General features: G+C 42.3%; 1 long non-coding RNA gene across 1 annotated transcript; it reads right to left on the bottom strand.

Annotated features, from left to right (window-relative positions):
• Window positions 1-619: 619 nt before the first annotated feature.
• LOC126076568 (uncharacterized) lies at window positions 620-18848 on the bottom strand. The gene is made up of 3 exons (XR_007517507.1): window positions 18761-18848; window positions 2725-2815; window positions 620-722 (listed from the first exon to the last, which is right to left on the bottom strand). It is a non-coding gene; the product is annotated as an uncharacterized LOC126076568 (long non-coding RNA).
• Between the last annotated feature and the right edge of the window lie 1410 nt (window positions 18849-20258).

Below are 20258 nucleotides of genomic sequence, written 5' to 3'. Positions count from 1 at the left end.
GGGCAGCAGGTGATGAAGGGCTTCATTCTAAGTGGAAGGGAAGCTCTGGGAAAGTTCTGACCGGGGAGAGACTCAATCTGTCTTCATTTGTATCAGGGTTACTCTCGCTGCTGTGTGCAGATGAGACTGTCTGGCGGTGAGGGTGGATGCAACCCCAGTAAATGGGCCTTTTACTTGTTGTAAAAATTTGACGTTGCTGTTGTTACTGTTAGCTGCCCTTGACTTGGCCCCTGACTCATGGTGACCCCATGCACAGTGGAAGAAAACTACTGCCCAGCCCTGCGGCATCACACAACCCTGTAATCGGTCGTGGACCATTGTGATCCACAGGGTTTTCACTGACTGATTCTCAGAAGTGGATCTCTAGGCTTTCTTCCTCGTCTGTCTTGGTCTGAAAGTGCCTCTGAAACCTGTTTAGCATTACAGCAGCACGCAGGCCTCCACTGGGAGACAGGTGGTGGCTGTGCATGAGGTGAACTGGCTGGGAATCGAACCCGGGTCTCCTGCGTGGAAGGGGGGAATTGTACAGCTGAGCCACCAATGCCTCATGCTAATTTGAGAGATAAGAATAATTGTTCTCTTTTTAATTTACCTTTTGATTACTTCCTAAGCGTGCTGGACGTTTGTGTTTAATCTTCTGTGAGCAGGGGGCTGAATTTAGGCTTCTCACTGGACCACCCATCACTGCTCCGCCACGAAGGAGGTGACGACCTTTCAGCTGCCTGGAGGAGAGAAACCAAAAGGTAATGGCTAGACTACGTTGCATGGAGTTGCTAGTCTACCTAGGCGCCACTCTGGAGACATCTGGGGGAGTCCTTGTCTGTTTCTGGTTTCTCTGTGTTTTAACAGCCTACATGTAAAATATGTGCTTTATTAAGCTGTGATCGCGCAAACTGGGAGCTGTGATGGCATTGGATGTACTGCGCTGAAAATTCGAGCTGGATAAATATTACATGGGGATTTAGTCTTTTATTATGTTTTTTAATCATTTGGTGAATTCTTTTTCAAGAACTGCTGGCATCTCAGGAATGGAGAATCATTCAGCATCGTGCTCCTTAGATGCAAAAACTACTATATAAACTGCACCTTTAAAATAACTTAAATGAAACAGTGCATTGGTTATGCAACATCACACAATCGTTCCACTGGCACACCTTCGTAATGGCTTCTTTATGCAAACGTTATCGCCTCTGCACCGTTTTCCGCTTCTGCCGTTTCCGGTACATTTATTTCAATGAGGAGTGCTGAAACTCTTTAAAGGAATTTGGGAGACGGTCCTTTTCCTCATGCTTCATGATGTACATTTACGTGAAGAATGTGCCTAATCTACCCCCAGAGAAATCGGAAGGGGACACCCTGTCTGCTGACAGTATGCTATTTATACGCCTGCAAAAATGCCACGCGTGTGCGATCCATTTCAGTAATTTTAAATTCGTACAGAGATAGTTAAACGCACAGAACCTGGGCTGCAACTGAATCAGGCCCCATTTATAGATAATCGTTTATTTGTAGGGGATAAGAACAGTCTACTGGCTAACACCCATAGTGGGGGATGAATAGTCTTCCCAGTCTGGACTCTGTTTTTTATTTCCTTTGCGATGGAGAGCTTAAAGACGGCTCGGTGATTTGATTATAGGTGTCAGTACAGGGTCCCTCGTCTTCTGACCACTTCTCATTTTGTCAGTTAATTCCAGAAAACCAGTTGCTGTCTAGTCAATCCTGACTCTTGGCGACCCCGTGTGTGTCAGAGTAGAACTGTGCCCCACAGGGTTTTCAACAGCTGCATTTTCAGAAGTAGACCTCCAGGTCTTTGTTTGGGGGCGCCTTCGAGTATACTCAAACCTGCAACCTTTTGGTTAACAGCCGAGCATGTCAATCGCACCACTCAGGGACTCCAGGGCTGTCTGTAAAGACCTACAACTTCTATCACATACCTTTTACTTTTATTCAGTCATTCCATATTTGCTGAGGCCTTACACAGGCAAGGTCAACAGCCTTTGAGAAGCTGAACATGCTATGCGTGCATGTAGTCATAATCGGTCCTGTTTTTGCAATCTGCATTGAAATACGGCCACTAGGAGTGTGGGCAGGCTGGAAAGACAGACCGCTTATCCGTGATTGTGTTCTGAGAGTCTGAGCCTTTGCTGTGAAACGCAAACACGTGGGAAGCCAACCCATTATCACTGATTCACAGCAGCTAATTGCTTTCGTGCAGAGGTTTTAAAACTTTTTTTGTTCGTGACACCATTTACCTGAGTCACATATTCCCATCAATAATGTCTCTCACTTCTGGGAGGCCTCATAACGTAGAGGTTAGGAGACAGGTTCTTGTCAGTGAGGGAGATGAAATGCAGACACTATTCAGACCCTTCAAACCCAGCTCAGGTGCTAACATCCTGCAAGCAGCGTTTCCGCAGAAAGCTAAGGGTGCATGTAATCTGTGACATTCGTGTTTACTCAGACTTTATGATTTGACATAGTATTTATAATATAGACAGCGTTGCAGCTAATATTTATATTAGAGAAAAATCAATTAAAATGCATTAATTATATACGTATCTTTTTCCCCAGTAGTGCTTGCTGGGTTCTTTAGATAAGGCTTCTACCTCTGTCAGAAAAGAGTCCCTCACTGACGCAAACACTTAATGTGCTCAGTTGCTGACCAGAAGGTTGGAGATTCACGTTCACTCAGCGGTGCCTCAGACGAAAGGCCTGGTGACTTACTTCTTAAAATTCAGCCGTTGAGCACGGTTCTCCTCTGACTCACTTGGAGTCACCGGGAGTCAGAATCCAGTCAAAGGGAACCGGTAGTTTCCTAAAAAAAGAGAACAAATGCCATCTAACTTTTCCCGCCAAAGGCGAGGCTTCTGAGATTCTCAAATTCTCGTATAATGCAAATGGTTTGCATGAACCACACCTTTACAGACGTATTCCCTCTTACTCAAGCATTAATGGATTTTGGAAGTGGGGTGGTAAATGGAGATTTTATTTCTGAATTCCGTGAGAGTGTTCCCTTGCTGGACGTTGGTGGACTTTTGCTTCTAGTGAGACCCTATGCTTGGATTAACAATTCAACTCTTCGGAAAAAGTTTATAGGAATGTTCCCTGCTGTTATTCAGTATTGTTACTTTTAAAATTAACAACATGGACAAAAAATATCAATAATCTAAACCAGAGATTGGCAAACTATGGCCCCAGACTCAATTTGGCCCACTGACTCTTTCTGTAAAGTTTTATTGGAACACAGCCCCACCCATTCATTTACACAGATGACTTGCAAAGCTTAATATATTTACCATCTGGCCTTTTAGGAAAAAAAGTTAGCTAATGCCTGATTAAACTGCACTTGGTAAAATAAGACAAGGGTTAACAATAAATAAATAAACAAATAAATCACATGCACTTTGGAACCTGAAGTAGAAATACAGTAAAAAAAAAAAAAAAAAAACTTACAGTTTTTATGATGAATCCAAAACAATAGAAAACAAGAGGTGGAAATGCTCTCAAGGAAGACTTGCTGTACAATTTCTGAAAAAATAGTTTTCGCCTCAGCAACTAAGCACACCATTCAGACCTTTATCCACCAGTTGTTGAACAGCTGTTCCATTCCCGTGATCACACACTTCATGGAGTTAAAAGTCTATGCTTCCTGAAGTCAGCCCTGAGAGTGCTCTGTCTCATTTCCTTCTGGATTATTTGGGGAGAACTGTGCAGCCAACTGAGTGTGCACTACTCACTGGACCCACGTGTACCTAAGTCATTTCTGCAGGAATCAGAGAGCACGGAATACGTGTGGGCTCTCCCTCTGTAGTCCAACCCACACGGTCCTTGTTATTCTTGTTACTCCTAAGTCCAGTGTCAAATGAATTATTTTCCAACATGGCACCTCCTATATTTTCTGGAAACTCCTACCTTCCACCTGTAGCCCAAAGAACTGGTTCGATTGTATGTAACTGGAAGAAAAGTAGTCCTTAGCCAGTGGATCCAGGGGCTCAGTGTGCCTTCCTTTCCACGGGAACACACTCTCTAGATTAAAATAGCCATTGATGGACAATGAAAGAAGACTGAAATTGTTACAAGTGGTACAGTTAAGAGCACTGGGATAAAAGCCAGGAGATGTAGGTTTTCATCACAGATCTATCACTGGTTAGCTGTGTGCTAATGGCCAGGTCACCTTGAACCTCTATTTCTTATTCTATAACTATTTCTCACCTGGGATAGCAATGCCGATCCTATCTGTAGTTGTTATTAGCTGCTGTCAAGTCAGTCCCTGATTTGTGGTGACTCCATGCGTGACAGAACTAAATGCTTTCAGGTCTTGCACCATCCCATGATTGTTGCAGCTTAGTCCACTGTGATTCATAGGGTTTCCACTGTTTGATTTTTGGAAATAGATCGCCGAACCTTTCTTCCTAGTCTTAGTCCGGAAGCTCCGCTGAAACCTATTTAGCAACATGCAAGCCTCCACTAACAGATGGGAGGTGGCTGCACTTGAGATGCATTCTACCTCATTCAAATTATTGGGAGGATAAAATGGGATAACGATCATAAATTTTCTGTGTAATGATCAGAGCTAGCCCAGTATTCACACCAGGGAACCAACCATATTTAATTCGGGGTACCGTATTGAGAAGCTTTGGTTGACATTATCAAGGCAGGTTTAAGACCCTGGACATTCTGGGATATAAACAAGCTTATGTGGGAGAGGAATTAATGGGAATAGACGGTAGAGGGGCTGAGAAGACTAGTCAAAATGCCAGCTCCCTCCTCCAGGATGGTGGGCAATCTCACGCTGAGTCAGGTAGGCAGGAACTGAGAAGAGCCAGTCCCCTTACAGGAGGACTCCAGTCAGAAAGAGGGATGTACACTCTAGAACTCCACCTTCTGAGAAAAGATGTGGCTAAGTATCCACAGTGAAGCAAAAGATGCTAACCGAGACTCAAAATGCCAGGCAATGGAGCCAAGAACAGACCACTACGGTGAGAGAGCTGTAGTTTGTGCGTTACCTTGGTGACCAGGGTGGCACAGCAGCAAAACCAATATCAGATCCCGTCTATCAGTGAGCTGAGTCTGCTGCCATGTTCCTACTGGGATCAGAAGCGGCTGGGGCCCTCTTGCCTGAGAGATCCCAGCAGAAAGTCCCTCACCCAATACACTTTCCCCACTGTCTGGCTATCGAGCTGAACATGCCAAAATTTTGAATCATATGAACATTTCTGAGTGTTTCCCAATGACAGGTAAATCACCTGGGAGATGGCACCTTAAACTATTAACAGCCATTCTCGCTTTAATATGAATTAATTTCATCAGGTTCTCTCTTTCCACCACTCTAGCGCTGAGGAAATGAAATGCAGACGAGGGACCTTATAAAGCACTAATGACATGCTTGGTCTGTTCTCATTTTGCAACCAGTCCTTGTGGGGAAGGCCACCATGAACAGGTGTGGGGTTGTGTCCCACACAGGCCTTGGGTTCTCTGCTCGGAGTGGGTGCTGCCCTAGAGGAAGGGGTGATTCCCAGAGAAGTGACTAATTGCAGTTCCTCTGTGCGGAGCAGACAGCTTTTTCTAGACCACACAAAGGCTTCCTAAGTGCTTGAAAATACCCACGAAACAAAATTGCCACAGGCCCTATTGGAGAGTACAGGCGGCCGCTTTCCAGACGCCCAGGTCAGCAACACGCGGCGGAATTCCGTTCTTCCAGGACTGTGGCTCCTCCGCCCAGAGCTGTGGTGAGAGGGGGAGGTTTTCTCTTTTGCTGCCTGGAGTTCACCAGGGAAGGAGGCCCTGGCAGTCAGGTCAGACCAGTCAGAAAGCGGCCAGCCACTTTCAAAGGCTGCCTTATGTTCAGTGAAAGTTTCCAAGAGTGATAATAGCATCTCTCAGGATTGAGATTTTGAGAAGGCATTCGCAGCTCCCAGTGATGGATAAAACACCATCAGAAAGTGTGACCGTCCCCCGCACATCCAGCTCAGTCAGCGGGAAAACAGATCGCACTCACAGAGAAGAGAAATTACAAAGCAGGCATCCCACCACGGGCCACAGTCTTAACCCAGGAAATCCATCCACCAAATTTCTGTTATCTACAAACAATGGGCTGGGCTAATTTGCTGCTGAAAGACAGTGTGGCTGTACTAAACAGGCTTCATTAACTCAATTTGAAAAAAAAAAATGATTTTGCAATTTGCATGGAGCGTAAGAGTATAATTAATACAATTCATCAAAGGCCAACACCACTTTGCAGACATTAGCCCCATAGGGGATTTCCAAGTAGCAGTCTTTGAAGAAAATTCTTACGTCCACAGTTCCAATGGGTGGACCATTCTCATCTTTGTTATCAATAAAACTAGACCCTCATTTCCTTTCTCTGCAGGGCTTCCTCCCCAATCCCTCTCACCAGTCATCCCGGGCCAAGGGCTATACGGTCTCATTTGGATGAAAATGAAAGAAGTTATGCCATTCATGGAAGAAGTCATGCCATTGTTCACCTGATTTTTCGTTATCATTTTTTTATTGTGTGTTCATGTATTTCTCTTATGATTTCTTAGAAGTGAAATGCATATAATTACATATTTTTCCACTGTGTTAAATTAACCCGTAACATAGCATTCTTTACCTCCTAGTTTCCATTTGCCCTGCTACTGAATCCTCTGCCTGCCAAGTCTAACGTTTTCTCCCTCAATACCCATATCTTTTTGGAAAGTATGCGATTGATTGTCTAGCAATAACCAGAAGGATAAACTACAAGTGCCTGTTGGACTGTCTTTCCTGCGTCCTGGAAAAATAAACCCTCCTGGGTTTCCCAGGCTGGTTGGTATAGGCACTTAGCTTGGCTGGGCCTTCCCAGGACACAAGAGTCCTAGAGGCTTGGGTGAACTATCCCCGTTCAGGCTGAACTAACCAGGATCAACAGCTACAGATCAAATAGCTTGTCACTTCTTTTTTTACAAACACTGTGAGGGTATCCCAGACCTTAAATCATGACTATTGGTCATGCTGCTTTTGACCTACTGTCTAAAACAAGCGAGAGAAAAGGCCCTTGCTGCAAAGATTGCCTTTACCTGCCCATGCCACAGTCAGTGTAAAGGTTACTCGTCTGGGCCTGTCATAACACACACCCTTGGCATTCTTGCTGTTGTTAGCTGCAGTTGAGTCAGCCCCCAACTCATGGAGACCCCCATGCACAATGGAACAAAACACTTCCTGGTCCTCAGCCATCCCCATGGTTGGCTTCAGGTTAGACTGTTGTGATCCACAGGTTTTTCACCAGCTGATTTTTGAAAGGAGATCACCAGACCTTTCTCCCAGGTCCACATTAGTCTAGAAGCTCCTCTGAAACCTAATCAGCATCATGTTGTTGTTGTTGTTAGGTGCCCTTGAGTTGGTTCCGACTCATAAGGACCTTATGCACAACAGAATGAAACACTGCCCGGTCCTGAGCCATCCCCACAATCACTGTTATGCTTGAGCTCATTGTTGTGGCCACTGTGTCAATCCACCTCCTTGAGGGTCTTCCTCTTTTCTGCTGACCCTGTACTCTGCCAAGCATGACATCCTTCTCCAGGGACTGATCCCTTCTGACAACATGCCCAAAGTATGTAAGACGCAGTCTCGCCGTCCTTGCCTCTAAGGAGCATTCTGGTTGTACTTCTTCCAAGACAGGTTTGTTCGTTCTTTTGGCAGTCCATGGTATATTCAATATTCTTCGCCAACACAATTCAAAGGCGTCAACTCTTCTTTGCTCCTCCTTATTCATTGCCCAGCTTTCACATGCACATGATGTGATTGAAAATACCATGGCTTGGGTCAGGCACACCTTAGTCTTCAAGGTGACATCTTTGCTCTTCAACACTTTTGAAGAGGTCCCTTGCAGCAGATTTGCCCAATGCAACGCATCTTTTGATTTCTTGACTGCCGCTTCCATGGCTGTTGATTGTGGATCCAAGTAAAATGAAATCCTTGACAACTTCAACCTTTTCTCCATTTATCATGATGTTGCTCATTGGTCCAGATGTGAAGATTTTTGTTTTCTTTACGTTGAGGTGCAATCCATACGGAAGGCTGTGGTCTTTGATCTTCATTAGTAAGTGCTTCAAGTCCTCTTCGCTTCAGGATAGATGTTGAAATGTTCTTTTTGATGATGAATGCAACACCATTCCTCTTCAAGTTGTCATTCCCAGCATAGTAGACTGTTCGATTGTCTGATTCAAAATGGCCAATACCAGTCCATTTCAGCTCACTAACACCTAGGATATCAATGTTTATGCATTTCATTTAATTTTTGACAATTTCCAATTCTCCTATATTCATACTTTGTACATTCCAGATTCCGATTACTAATGGATGTTTGCAGCTATTTCTTCTCATTTTCAGTCATGCAACGTCAGCATCATAGTAACACACAAACCTCTGCTGACAGACAGGCAGCGGCTAAGCATGAAGGGCATGGGCTGGGAATTGAACCTGGGTCATATACTCCAGCATGGAAGGGCAGAATTCGATCACTGAACTACCACTGCCCCCTTGGCACTTTTAAGTAAGTATATATTATTATTATTGCTGTGGTTGTTATTGCTGCTTGGGGCTAACATTTATTAGTGTTTTGTATGTCTTGGGCACTGTGTTAAGCTTTTGCCCCATGAAGCAGGATGATTTAATCACCTTGTTGAGCAATTAACCTTAACTGGTTCCTTAGCTCCAAATTCTTCACAAAGGAAGAGAGATTTTCCCCAAATCCCATCAACACAATAGCTGAGTGCCCAAGGCCTAAGCTTCCCTCATGCTCAGAGGTCAGCTAACAGCCCTTGCTTTTTAAAAACCTAGGCCCATGGAAAGACTGCCTGGAACTTGGGGAAGCAAAGGGAGAAATTAGATGGAGACTATGGACTTTGAGGATGAAAGGAGACAGATGTGGTCATAGGTGGTTTCCTGGAACCTGTGGAGAGGTAAAGTTTGTGGGGGTTATAGAATCTGTTTATTGAGAAATCTCAATTCTCTGATGAGGTGTAAACACAAATCTGCTTTTTTTTTTTTTTTAAGTGTGTTGGCTTCAAACATGTCCTGTCAAAAATCCTTTAAGTTTGAGGCAGATACCATATTCTTCATATGATTTGGCTGTTAGAAGCCCATCAGTTTAATATGTCAACCTCAACTTCAGTTGAAATCTTAGCACCTCCCCTACCCCTAGTGTAGGTTTGATGGGAGGCTGAGGGGCCTGTCAGCCACTGTCTGCTCTTCCATCCCTTCTCTACTCCAGAGCCAAGCTCACCCTAAGAGGTACATCCAGACCTCTCCCCTTCCCCTTCAGGGGGTGAGAGGTGGAGGGTGGGGAGAGGTGGCAGTGGGCAGAGTGCCATTCCCCATAACTGCTGGCACGATGGTGGTGGGGAAATGTCTCTGGATTCTCTCTAGTTCAGTCAGCTGAACCATGGCTGAAATGGGGGTCTCCGTGTAGGTGGTGTGCATGTTCATTTGTTTGTTTGCCTTTATCAGTGCTCTGTTCCCGTCTCTATTCTTGAAGACCCCCATGGGCAGAGTATCTGTGGTGCTCTTTACTTGGTAGCAGTCTATGTCACCAGGCTCCTTGCCAGTGCTCTAACCAGCCCACCCTTTTTTTCCTTCTTTTTATGATTTCCATGATCCTTCATGTGGAGCTACAGGAACCTCTAAGACTCTCTTTTTCACACTCCAAAGGCCTTTGAGAACTGGGGTAGGAGTGCTCCTCTCCTCTTCCAAGGCCCATTACCTCACAACTCCTTCTCAAACCCTTCCCTCGATCTACTCCAGTAAGGCCGTGGAAGCTAACATAGAGAGGACCTCCTGCGTCATGGATAGCAATTTATGAAGAAAGTAGGCCAGTAAGCTATCCGTGAGGCAGGAGGTCATCTGTATGTTAGCTTGCATGGCCAAAGAGCCGAGGATACATATCAAGCTCTCCCTTGAGATCTGGCTTCCACTCCACTGGCAGCAGTGGGTGGGCCTCTGGTTTAATAGCTTAGCAAAAACCCAGAAAGGAAAGAAGATACCTGTTTCCCTTTCTTGCAGAAAACCCCAATCTCTTTATGAGGACAAGTATGGTTGTTTTTTTTAAGACTATGGAGCACTTAATGTCTTTTGACATTTTGCAGTGGACCTTACTCTCTAAATCCTGCTCAAAAGCTTGTTACGTGGAAACTCTACTTGATTTTGCAGCACCCAGAGGTGATCTGTGTGAGTACCGGAGAAAACTGGCCATTAACTGCCCAGAAAGAAGCACTCTTCTCACGTGTGTTATTGCTGGTTTTATGGGCCTATCTAACCTTTGTCTGAAAAGTGGGCTTCGGGAGTGGCTTCTGTTCTGAGTTAGTAAAATGCCCAGGGGCCATGGTTTCAGTCTCTGTCAGACCAGTAAGTCTGGTATTTTTTTGTGGATTTGAATTTTGTTCTACATTTTTCTCCTGCTCTGTCTGGTACTCTCTGTTGTGATCCCTGTCAGTACAGTCAGTGGTGGTAGCCAGGAACTACCTCGTTCTTCTGGGCTCAGGCTGGTGGAAGCTGTGGTTCATGAGGTCCTTTAGTCCTTTGGCCTAATATTTTCCTTGTGTCTTTGATTTTCTTCATTCTCCTTTGCTCTGGATAGAATGGGACCAACAGATGTATCTTAGATGTTCAGTCACGGGCTTTTAAGACCCCAGATACTACTCAACAAAGTAGGATTTATGTCATTTTCTTTGTGAGCAATGTTATGCCAATTGACCTAGATGTCACCTGAGACTGTGATCCCCAGCCCTCAGTCCCAGTAACTCAGTGTCCCTCAAGGTGTTTTGATGTGTCTAGGAAACTTCTATGACTTTGCCTTGGTCAAGTTGTGCTGACTTCCCCTAAATTGTGTGTTGTCTTTCCCTTCACCAGATTTGACACTTGTCTACTATCTAGTCAGTGGTTTTTCCATCCCATCTCTCCCCTCCCTTTTAATCATCAGAGATGATTTTTTTCTGTGTGGAAACATTTTCTTGAGTTTTTATAATGGTTTTATAATAGTGGTCTCATTCAATATTTGTCCTTTTGTGATTGACTTATTTCACTCAGCATAATGCCCTCCAGGCTCATCCAAGTTGTGAGATATTTTGTGCATTCATCTTTGTTCTTTATCATTGCATAGTACTCCATTGTGTGTACCATAATTTGTTTATCCATTTTTCTATCGATGGGCACTTAGATTGTTTCCATCTTTTTGCTATTGTGAATAATGCTGCAATGAACACCTCAACACCTCAACAACAAAAAGACAAATAATCCAATTAAAAAAATAGGCAAAGGATATGAATAGACATTTGAAAAAGAAGATTTTCAGACAGTAAACAGACCCATGAAGAAATTCTGGTGATTATTAACTGTTGGAGAAATGCAAATCAAAACTACAATGAGATACCATCTCACCCCTGACAATACTGGCACTAATCAAAAAAAAAAAAAAAGAAAGAAAATAATAACTTGGAGAGGTTGCAGGGAGATTGGAATGCTTATGCACTGCTGTTGAGAATGTGAAATGGTACAACCACTATGGGAAACGATATAGTGCTTCCTTAAAGAGCTAGAAATGTTTCTGTTGTTTTAAGCTGCCCAGTTGCAGTAATTTGTTTTGGCAGCCCCAGGAAAGTAATTCAACAGGGGGATGGAGGCTTGTGGTGGGGACACTTGCCCAAGTCATGCTTCCAGAAGTGGTACTCATGCTGAAATTTCATGGTAAGCTTTGAATATATTTGAGAGAAGGAGAAGAAAAGAAATATTTTCTGCAGGAGAAATAGTATGTGGGAAAATCCAGAGCCGAGAGAGAATGGTATTGTCTCCAAAGTGGGATAAGGTGGCAAAAGACCAAGTTGGGAAGAAGACATGTTATATTAAAGAGAATGTAGACTTTAAGGGCAATAGGGAATGAGTGAAGGATCTTAAGAATGTAGTGACCTAATCAAATATAAGTTGCTGAAAGATCTCACTGGAAACCTAAATTCGAGTCCTTGAAGGAGAGAAATGTACAACCCTGCAAAATGATCACGTGCGAGAATTGACAGGGTTTGCATGGGGAAAGGTTAGGGAAAGCAGAGAGTGAAGACTGATGTTCAGGATTGTCATAGATTAAATTATGTCCCACCAAAATGTGAATATCAATTTGGCTGGGCCATGATTTCCGGTATTGTGTGGCTGTCCTCCATTTTGTGTTTGTAATTCTATGTTAAAGAGGGTTAGGGTGGGGTTGTAACACCCTTACTCAGGCCACATTCCTGATCCAATGTAAGGGGAGTTTCCCTGGGTGTGGCCTGCACCACCTTTTATCTCTCAAGAGATAAAAAGGAAAGGGAAGCAAGCAGAGAGTGGGGGACTTCATACCACCAAGAAAGAAGCACCGGAAGCAGAGTCCATCCTTTAGACCCGGGGTTCCTGTGCAGAGGCATCTAGTCCAGGGAAAGACTGATGAGAAAGACCTTCCTCCAGAGCTGACAGAGAGAGAAAACCTTCCCGTGGAGCCGACACCCTCAATTTGGACTTCTAGCCTACTAGACTGAGGAAATAAAGTTCACTTTGTTAAAGCCATCCACTTGTGGTATTTCTGTTACAGTAGCACTAGAGGACTAAGACAAGGATTCTATATTGGGAAACTGGATTGGTAGTGGTGTTCTTTATTGAAATAAGGAATAAAGAAGAGAAGTTTCACAGGGAAAGAGGCATTTGGGGCATAATTATTGGCCTAGACAAGTCTTATCTCCTGGATAGAGTGGTGAGGCAAAGTCTTTCATGACCTCCAGACTCTCCCTCTTTGGCCCTGCCACAGTGCCAGTAATTTCCATGTTAGTTATTACTTGGGATTCCAATACCAAAGTTCCTGTTAAAATGTAAACACTACTTTGGAAGGAGGCCTGTTTAGCCATAAACCAAAAAAAAAAAAAAAAACTCCCTGCTGTTGAGTCGATTCCTGCTCATAGCGACTGTATATGACAGAGTAGAACTGCCCCATAAAGTTTCCAAGGAGCACCTGGTGGATTCAAACTGCCAACCTTTTGGTTAGCAGCCATAGCTCTTAACCACTATGCCACCAGGGTTTCCCGTTTAACCATGACCAGCCTTAAATGCCTTAGTCTGAACTAGTTTATTGTTTGACCTTCTAGCAAGAGAAGCCTTGGAAATGGAATGAAGTCAGGTAAAATCTCCTGAAGAAGAATAAAGGAGGCCAGAACTGGCTCTTAACCTGGTAAAAGATATGTTAGGAGACTCAAGGAGATATGGAGACATGATTGGGGGAACCCTGAAGACAAGTGGAATTAGAGTTTGCTTTAAGGAAAATAGCAATAAATAGTTGATGGTTTGTTCAGTCGCCATTCCAAGTGTGTGCAAATGGACAGGGTGCTTACCTCAGCATTATCAGTGCAGAGACTAGAACAATGACCACGCCCCAAGTTTAAACTGTAGCCTGGGAGAATTGCCCTAACACGTGATAAATGGAAAGACGAGAAACAATTCATGCCGTGTGGGCTTCGCCTATACAATCTATCACATTGTTCAGAGTCAAGGTGTTTTCAACATGGGTAATAGTTTCCCTAATTCCTTAATGGTTCTACACATAGTCTTATATATGTATTTTTCTATAATCTTATTTTTTCTTAAAGCCTTCCCTTTTCTGTTTCAAAATTGATAATTGCTATGAGTTGAGTGAAAGGCTAATTTATTAGAAAAATAAAAGTAACTCTTATGACTCTAATAATCTTTTACTGCTACTAGGAATTGGAAACCCTATAGGACAGTTCTACTCTGTCCTACAGGGCTGCTGTGAGTCAAAACCGACTCCACAGCAACGGATGGTTATGGGAGTACCGGGATTTATCACCTGTCTGGTAAAGTGCCTGGAGCCTGGTAAAGACAAAAGCTTCAACTTAGTGTTCTTTTTGTGCTGGGTTTGTATTAATGAGACATAAAACTGAACCATGATTATTTTAGTCATCTTCCTTTTCCTAACTTTTTTTCTAAGACCTTGTAGAATTTTCCTAAAACAAATCAGTGCACTAGAGTATGCCAGGTGCTCTGATGATCAACCTCATCTCCCTGGGTGATGCAAATGGATAAATGGTTGACTGCTAACTGAAAGTTTGGAGGTTTGAGTGTACCCAGAGGTGTCTAGGAAGAAAGGCCTGGCTATCCACTTCTGAAAAATCAGCTATTGAAAACCCTATGGAGCACAGTTCTACTCTAACACACATGGGGTCACTACGAGTTGAATCGACTTGACAGCAGTTGGTAACTGGGTGGAGAGTTCAGCATGGTCTTAATTCACTCCTATTATCAGCATTTTACCTCTGGCACAGGCTTCTTCCTTTATTTCTGTCCCATCTACATCTGCTTGAGGTCCCTTTGCCTAGTGCACATGTGCAGCCTGGAGTTAACACCCCTGGGAACCACCCTCAAAAAGGAGGGGTTAATGTTTCTGCTTCCCATGTTGGGGTGGACAGTTCTGGAAAGGGAGTCTCCAATGACTTTGTCCCTATCCCCATTCCTGCAGTGGTAACTCAGCAACACACTCTCACATTGGCCCTTTCCACTTCCCTCTCATTCTCCCTGCGTCTCTACTGCTCCCTGGATCACCGCCAAAATAAACTACTTGCTTAAAAGTCCTGTGTCAGGACTTACTGTGAGGGAAACCCAGGCTAAATCATGCTGTTGAAAGGGTAAAAGACCCATATTGAGGAAAGCTAAATTCTAGTTTGCTCCATCAAGAGCAAATCGCTTAATCTCACCGACCCCGTTTCCACTTCTGTAAAATGAAATCATCAGCCTAATCCCTTTGGTTCTCATTCTTTCATATACCCATTGACTCATTTTTCATTCATGCACTCGTATACCCTTTCGTTTGTTTCATTTATGTATCCTGTCACTCATTTTCATTCTTCATTCACTCATCAACCTACTCTGTCTTTCTGTCACTCACTCTTTATTATTCATTCATCAATCCATTTCTCACTCATTCTCTTCTATTATTATTTATCTTCTTCATTCATATACTCATTTATCCATCAATGTTAAAACAGTCACTAGTTCTTTTATTTGTCATTATTTTTCACCTGTGCATTAATTCTTTTATCCATTCATTAATTCTTTCGTTCATTCATCCATCTAGTGTTTCATTCTTTAATTTTTTCTTATAGTCATTTTTTACTCTTTCTTTTCATCCTTCTTAACCTGTTTCTTCTTCTCTCACCTTTCTTCAACAAATGGTTGTTGAGAATCTACTGAAGCACCAGCTAACGTTCAATCATCACTTGAAATAACACCGCTTGGTGAGGAGTCTTTCTGTGAATCAGAGATGCATTCCAAGGGGCATGGAGGGGTGGAAAATGATATGGGCTCCACCCTACAAATGGCGAGCATGTGTCTCAAATTCAGGCAGTATCATGGGTTCCTAATACAGATTCACTCTGTTTAATCATTTCTCATTATTTGCGAAGGCCATAAGACATCTTATTTTAGCCACTGAAGAAATGAAATAATCTCTGGTGTTTCCTATTCATATAAAAGTTATCTAACAGTTTTATGGGAGATTAGGCTCATATCATCTAAAAGTCTACAAATTCAAAAACCAGGAGAATACCCCGCTGCAAATGCAAAATAAAATGTAACTGGACATATACCTTCTCCAAGGAGAAAATCCTCATTATCAAAATTACTAAATAACCTTCCTGCTGGAAGTATGAATCCTTAGATATTTTTTATGAGCATGTATTTATTGCCAAATATATATGGATATGTATGTACAATGGTGCTGAAAACATATTATTTCAAAGTTACGCATTATAATCAAGAGGTTCATATGGTTGTCCTTTATTCAAGTTATTGAACAGGTCAATTAGCCATTGAAGATTTGAAATAATCTGCCAGTGTGAAATCTCTATGTTGCATTTACTCACACAGACACAATCCGCAAAATTTATAGAATGAGGTAAAATATATATATGGCATTTCCTAAATTTTAAAAACTGAAATTAAAAAGAAATCTTCTTTGTATCAATCTTTTATAGCATAACCACATATGCAAAAAGTACACGAAATGTAAATGTACAGCTTAATCAAGTATTCTAGAACAAACACCTTTGTAACCATCACCCAGTTCAAAAAAGAGAACATTGCCAACACCCCCAGAAGCCCTCTGGCTTTCCTTTCTAGTCACAAGCTCCTCCTGCTTCCAGACTGAGGTTTGTGGTAACTACCCCCGGCCTTTCCTTATACTGCTACCACCAGAGCACGTGTATCACTCATATTAGAGTTTTCCCTGTTTCTTGAATTTGATATACATGATATCATACAATATTTAATCCTTTCTGTCTGGCTCTTACACTCAACATTATGTTTGCGAAATTTAGCTGGCTGTTGTGTGTACTTGTAGTTCACTCATTTTAATTCCTGGGTAGTGTTCCACTGTATGGATTTACTACAATTTATCTATCCATAAGGAGCCCTAGTGGCACAGTAGTTAGGGGCTCAGCTGCTAACCAAAGAGTCGGTGGTTTGAATCCATCATCTGCTCCACTGGAGAAAGATGTGGCAGCCAGCTTCCATAAAGATTTCAGCCTTGTCAACCTTATGGAACCATTCTTCTCTGTCCTATAGGAGTGCTATAAGTTGGAATTGACTCAATGCAACAGTTAAGTATCTGTCCATTCTCCCAACCATAGACATTTGAGTTTTTCCTATATTTGGTTATTATAAATAATGTTGCTATGAACATTCTCGAACATGTGTCCTGGAGGATGTTTGTCTAGAGTAAAACCGCTGGGGATTGGATATCACCATCCAATTATCATCAACTTTAGTAAATACCAAACTGTTTTCCACATAGTTTTACAACCCCACAGTATCTGAGAGTCCTCCAGTGCTTCACATCCTTGCCACCATTTACTACTGTCGGTCTTTTTAATTCTAGCCATTTGGGGTAGTGGTGCTGCTATGTCGTTGTAGTTTTCATTTTCATTTCCTTGGTAATTGATAAGATCACAGCACCTTCTATGATTTTATTTGCCATTCAGACAGCTTCTCTTACGAAGTATTTTCACTTTTCTACGGGGCTCTTTCTCTCTTCCATTTTCGCTTGGGGTGCCCTGTGTATATTCTGTATGTAAAACATATGTTTTGCCGTGTCTATTGCTGCATTTACAACAGTGGCAATAATTGTCAAATGCACAGGAACACATCTAGATAAAGGACGTGCAGTACCCCTATGCAGAAAACCATAACACATAATTGAGAAGAATTAAAGAAGACCTAAGTAAATAGAGAGAGAACAGAGTATTCGTGTGTTGGAAGAGTAATATTGAAAGACGTAAATTTTCCCCAAACTGTCCTATAGGTTCAATGCTATCCCAGTTACAATACCGATAGTTTTTGTTTGTTTGTTTGTTTTACTTTTACTTTGTGGAATTGGGAAAACTGATTATAAAGTATATATGGAAAAGCAAAAGGTAAACAACAACCAAGATACTCTTAAATTAGAAAAAGAACAGAGAGGAGGACTTGCTCTTTTAGGAATCAGGGTTCATTAGAAACTGCAGTAGATAAGACACTGAGATATTTGTTCAAGCATAAACAAATAGACCAATGGAACCGGATAGAAAATCCAGAAACACACCTGCATATGTATGGACGCTTGATATATAGCAAATGTGAAATTGCAGAACAATGGAAAAAGAACTGTCTTTTTAACACTGCTGGGGCAAATGAATATCCATATTGAAGATTAATCAATTCCAAGTGGATTCTTGACTTAAGTGTAAAAGCCAAAACAGTAGTGCTTTTAAAAGGTCGTATATGATGATACATGCCACAACATGGATGAACCTTGAAAACATTATGCTGAGTGAAATAAGTCAGTCACAAAAGGACAAATCCTGCGTGATCCCAGCCATTGAAAAAGGAAAGCCCCGTGGAGCACAGCCCTGCTCTGACACACATGGAGTTACATGACTCAGAATCTACTCGACAGCAACGGGTTGTTAGTTGCTGTTGACAGAGACGAAAGCTTATCAGTGGGGGTAGAAGGGTGAAGGGCAGAGTCATTGCTCCGGGGGCACTGAGTTTGTATTAATGGTGGCGGGATAATTTGGAAAAGGGTAGTGGTAATGGCCGCACAGCATGATGAATGTAATCAATGTACTGAATTATACACTTGGAAATTGTTGATTTGGCAAATGTTTTGCTATACATATTTTTTTTTTACCACAATTAAAAAAAAAAGGGAAACAGTACTTTAAATTAGAAAAAAAGAAAAAAGAAAAAAAAAAAAAACACTGCCATCAAGTCGATTCTGACTCATAGCAACCCTATAGGACAGAGCACAACTGCCCCATGGGATTTTTAAGAAGCAGCTGGTGGATTTGAACTGTCAACGTTTTGGTTAGCAGCCAAATGCTTAACCACTGAAGCACCGGGGCTCCAAAACAGTATAGGAGACTATTTTTATGACCTAAAGGTTATAAAATATTTTTTTAAAAAACAGAACAGAAAAACCACTAACTATAAAGGGAAAGTTTAACAAATTGGACTGGATTAGAACTTCTGTGGATCAAAGGACACCTTTAAGACTGTGAAAAACAAGTCACAAAATGGCAAAAAGAAAAAAAAAGTAACTATTTCGATTGTAAGTCTTTCTAAAATACTTGACACATTCCCCTGTCTTTTTAAACAAAATACCCCAAATCAAATCTTTAAGCCCTCTATGAAAGTAGGATTCATGGGGCAATTCATTTACTTTTCGGACCCAGGAAGACACTTCCAAAATATTCCTCGGAAATGTTTTCCTCCTTGGGAGATTCTAGAAGCTACAAGGCAAACTTCAGTCTGTGCTTCTTTCCTGCAGAGTGAAACTTTCAGAGGCTTTCAAGTCTTCAGGCAGCCGGGAGCCTCCTTCCAGAGGCACTGATGTGTGAAGCCTTTGGACTTCAACAAAGAACCTGCCAGATTTCTCTCGCCTTTCCTCCCCATCAAGCTTGCAAGGTCTGGGTTTGTTTAGTCAGAAGAAGGGGAATTTCCTGCTTATTCCTTTGATCATGTGATTTTTATGAAAGCTAGGACACCTCATAGCTCCCCAGACACCGAGGTCCCCATTTTCACAAATTGGTGATTGGGTGAGACGCCTTCACCGTAATTTTGTGTTTATAAAGCCAGGCTCCGAAGCCACCATCTTTTCTTTCTGCAGTCTGCACATGATAAATTATTTCTATTCCCTTTAATCCATTTTTTATTATTCTTCAAAAATATCTCATGCTTTATGTCCCTGGTGTTGTTGAAAATAAATCCCTGCCAAAATGCCACTCCACCGTCAGGAGGCCAGGCTCATGCAGAAGGCCGTTTCCTCGAGTTAATGAATTAGTAAATTAGCAAGTGGTGATTTGAAATTAGATAATCGCCTTAACTTAAATATCTATGTATTCATGAAGCCCATTAGCTGGAAAAACTGTTTATTGTCTCTGACATCCACACAGACTTGCTGTTTCTGGGCTTTAGAGCTGACCGCCTGAGAGGAGACAGTGGGAGGGGTTCCAGTGTCTGGTTTTCGACTTGCCAGCCATGAGTATGTCACCAACAGACCCACTTAGACACCTCAGATAACCTTCTACCTACAGCTAATATATTCTTATTTCATTTTTGTGGTGGTGGTTATTATAGTAAAGACTGCTGGTAATTTTCTCTCTCCTTTAGCTGGCTTTTTACTTTCAAAGTACTCTGAGGAATTAAATGGATGTTTGCAATTTTTCCCCACTATGGAGAAAGTTCTCAAGTGGAATTACAAATAAATAATAATACTGAATGCTAACACAAAAACTGACACTCTCGAAATCTTCATTAATTAAACCTCACACCCCCCCCAAAGCCCCTGTTACATTGGTAAATGCCACCACTCTCATTTTTGAGTGTAAGGCCTGATAAAGGGTAATTATGAAAAAATTGAGGAAGGATAGTGTTGGGTGGAATGAGGTTAACAATGGCTGCATATTTTCAGAAGGGGAAGAGGAGTGAAAAACATTCAGCTTTGTGATGTAACAGACTGGAGAACTTGACTCTTCTCTGAAGCCCACTGCTAATATGGTGTGTATCGGTGCCCTGAGGCTGCCGTAACAAAGCACCACAAACCGCGCAGCTTACAACAACAGAAACATTGCCCCACAGTTCTGGAAGCTAGAAGCCTGAATTCAGGGCATCAGCAGGGCCATTCTTTCTCTGAAGGCTCTAGGGGAAGATCCTTCTTT

Source organism: Elephas maximus, chromosome 4 (assembly GCF_024166365.1).
Source record: "Elephas maximus indicus isolate mEleMax1 chromosome 4, mEleMax1 primary haplotype, whole genome shotgun sequence".
NCBI classification, from domain to species: domain Eukaryota; kingdom Metazoa; phylum Chordata; class Mammalia; order Proboscidea; family Elephantidae; genus Elephas; species Elephas maximus.
This window is presented reverse-complemented; position numbering and strand designations above follow the sequence as displayed.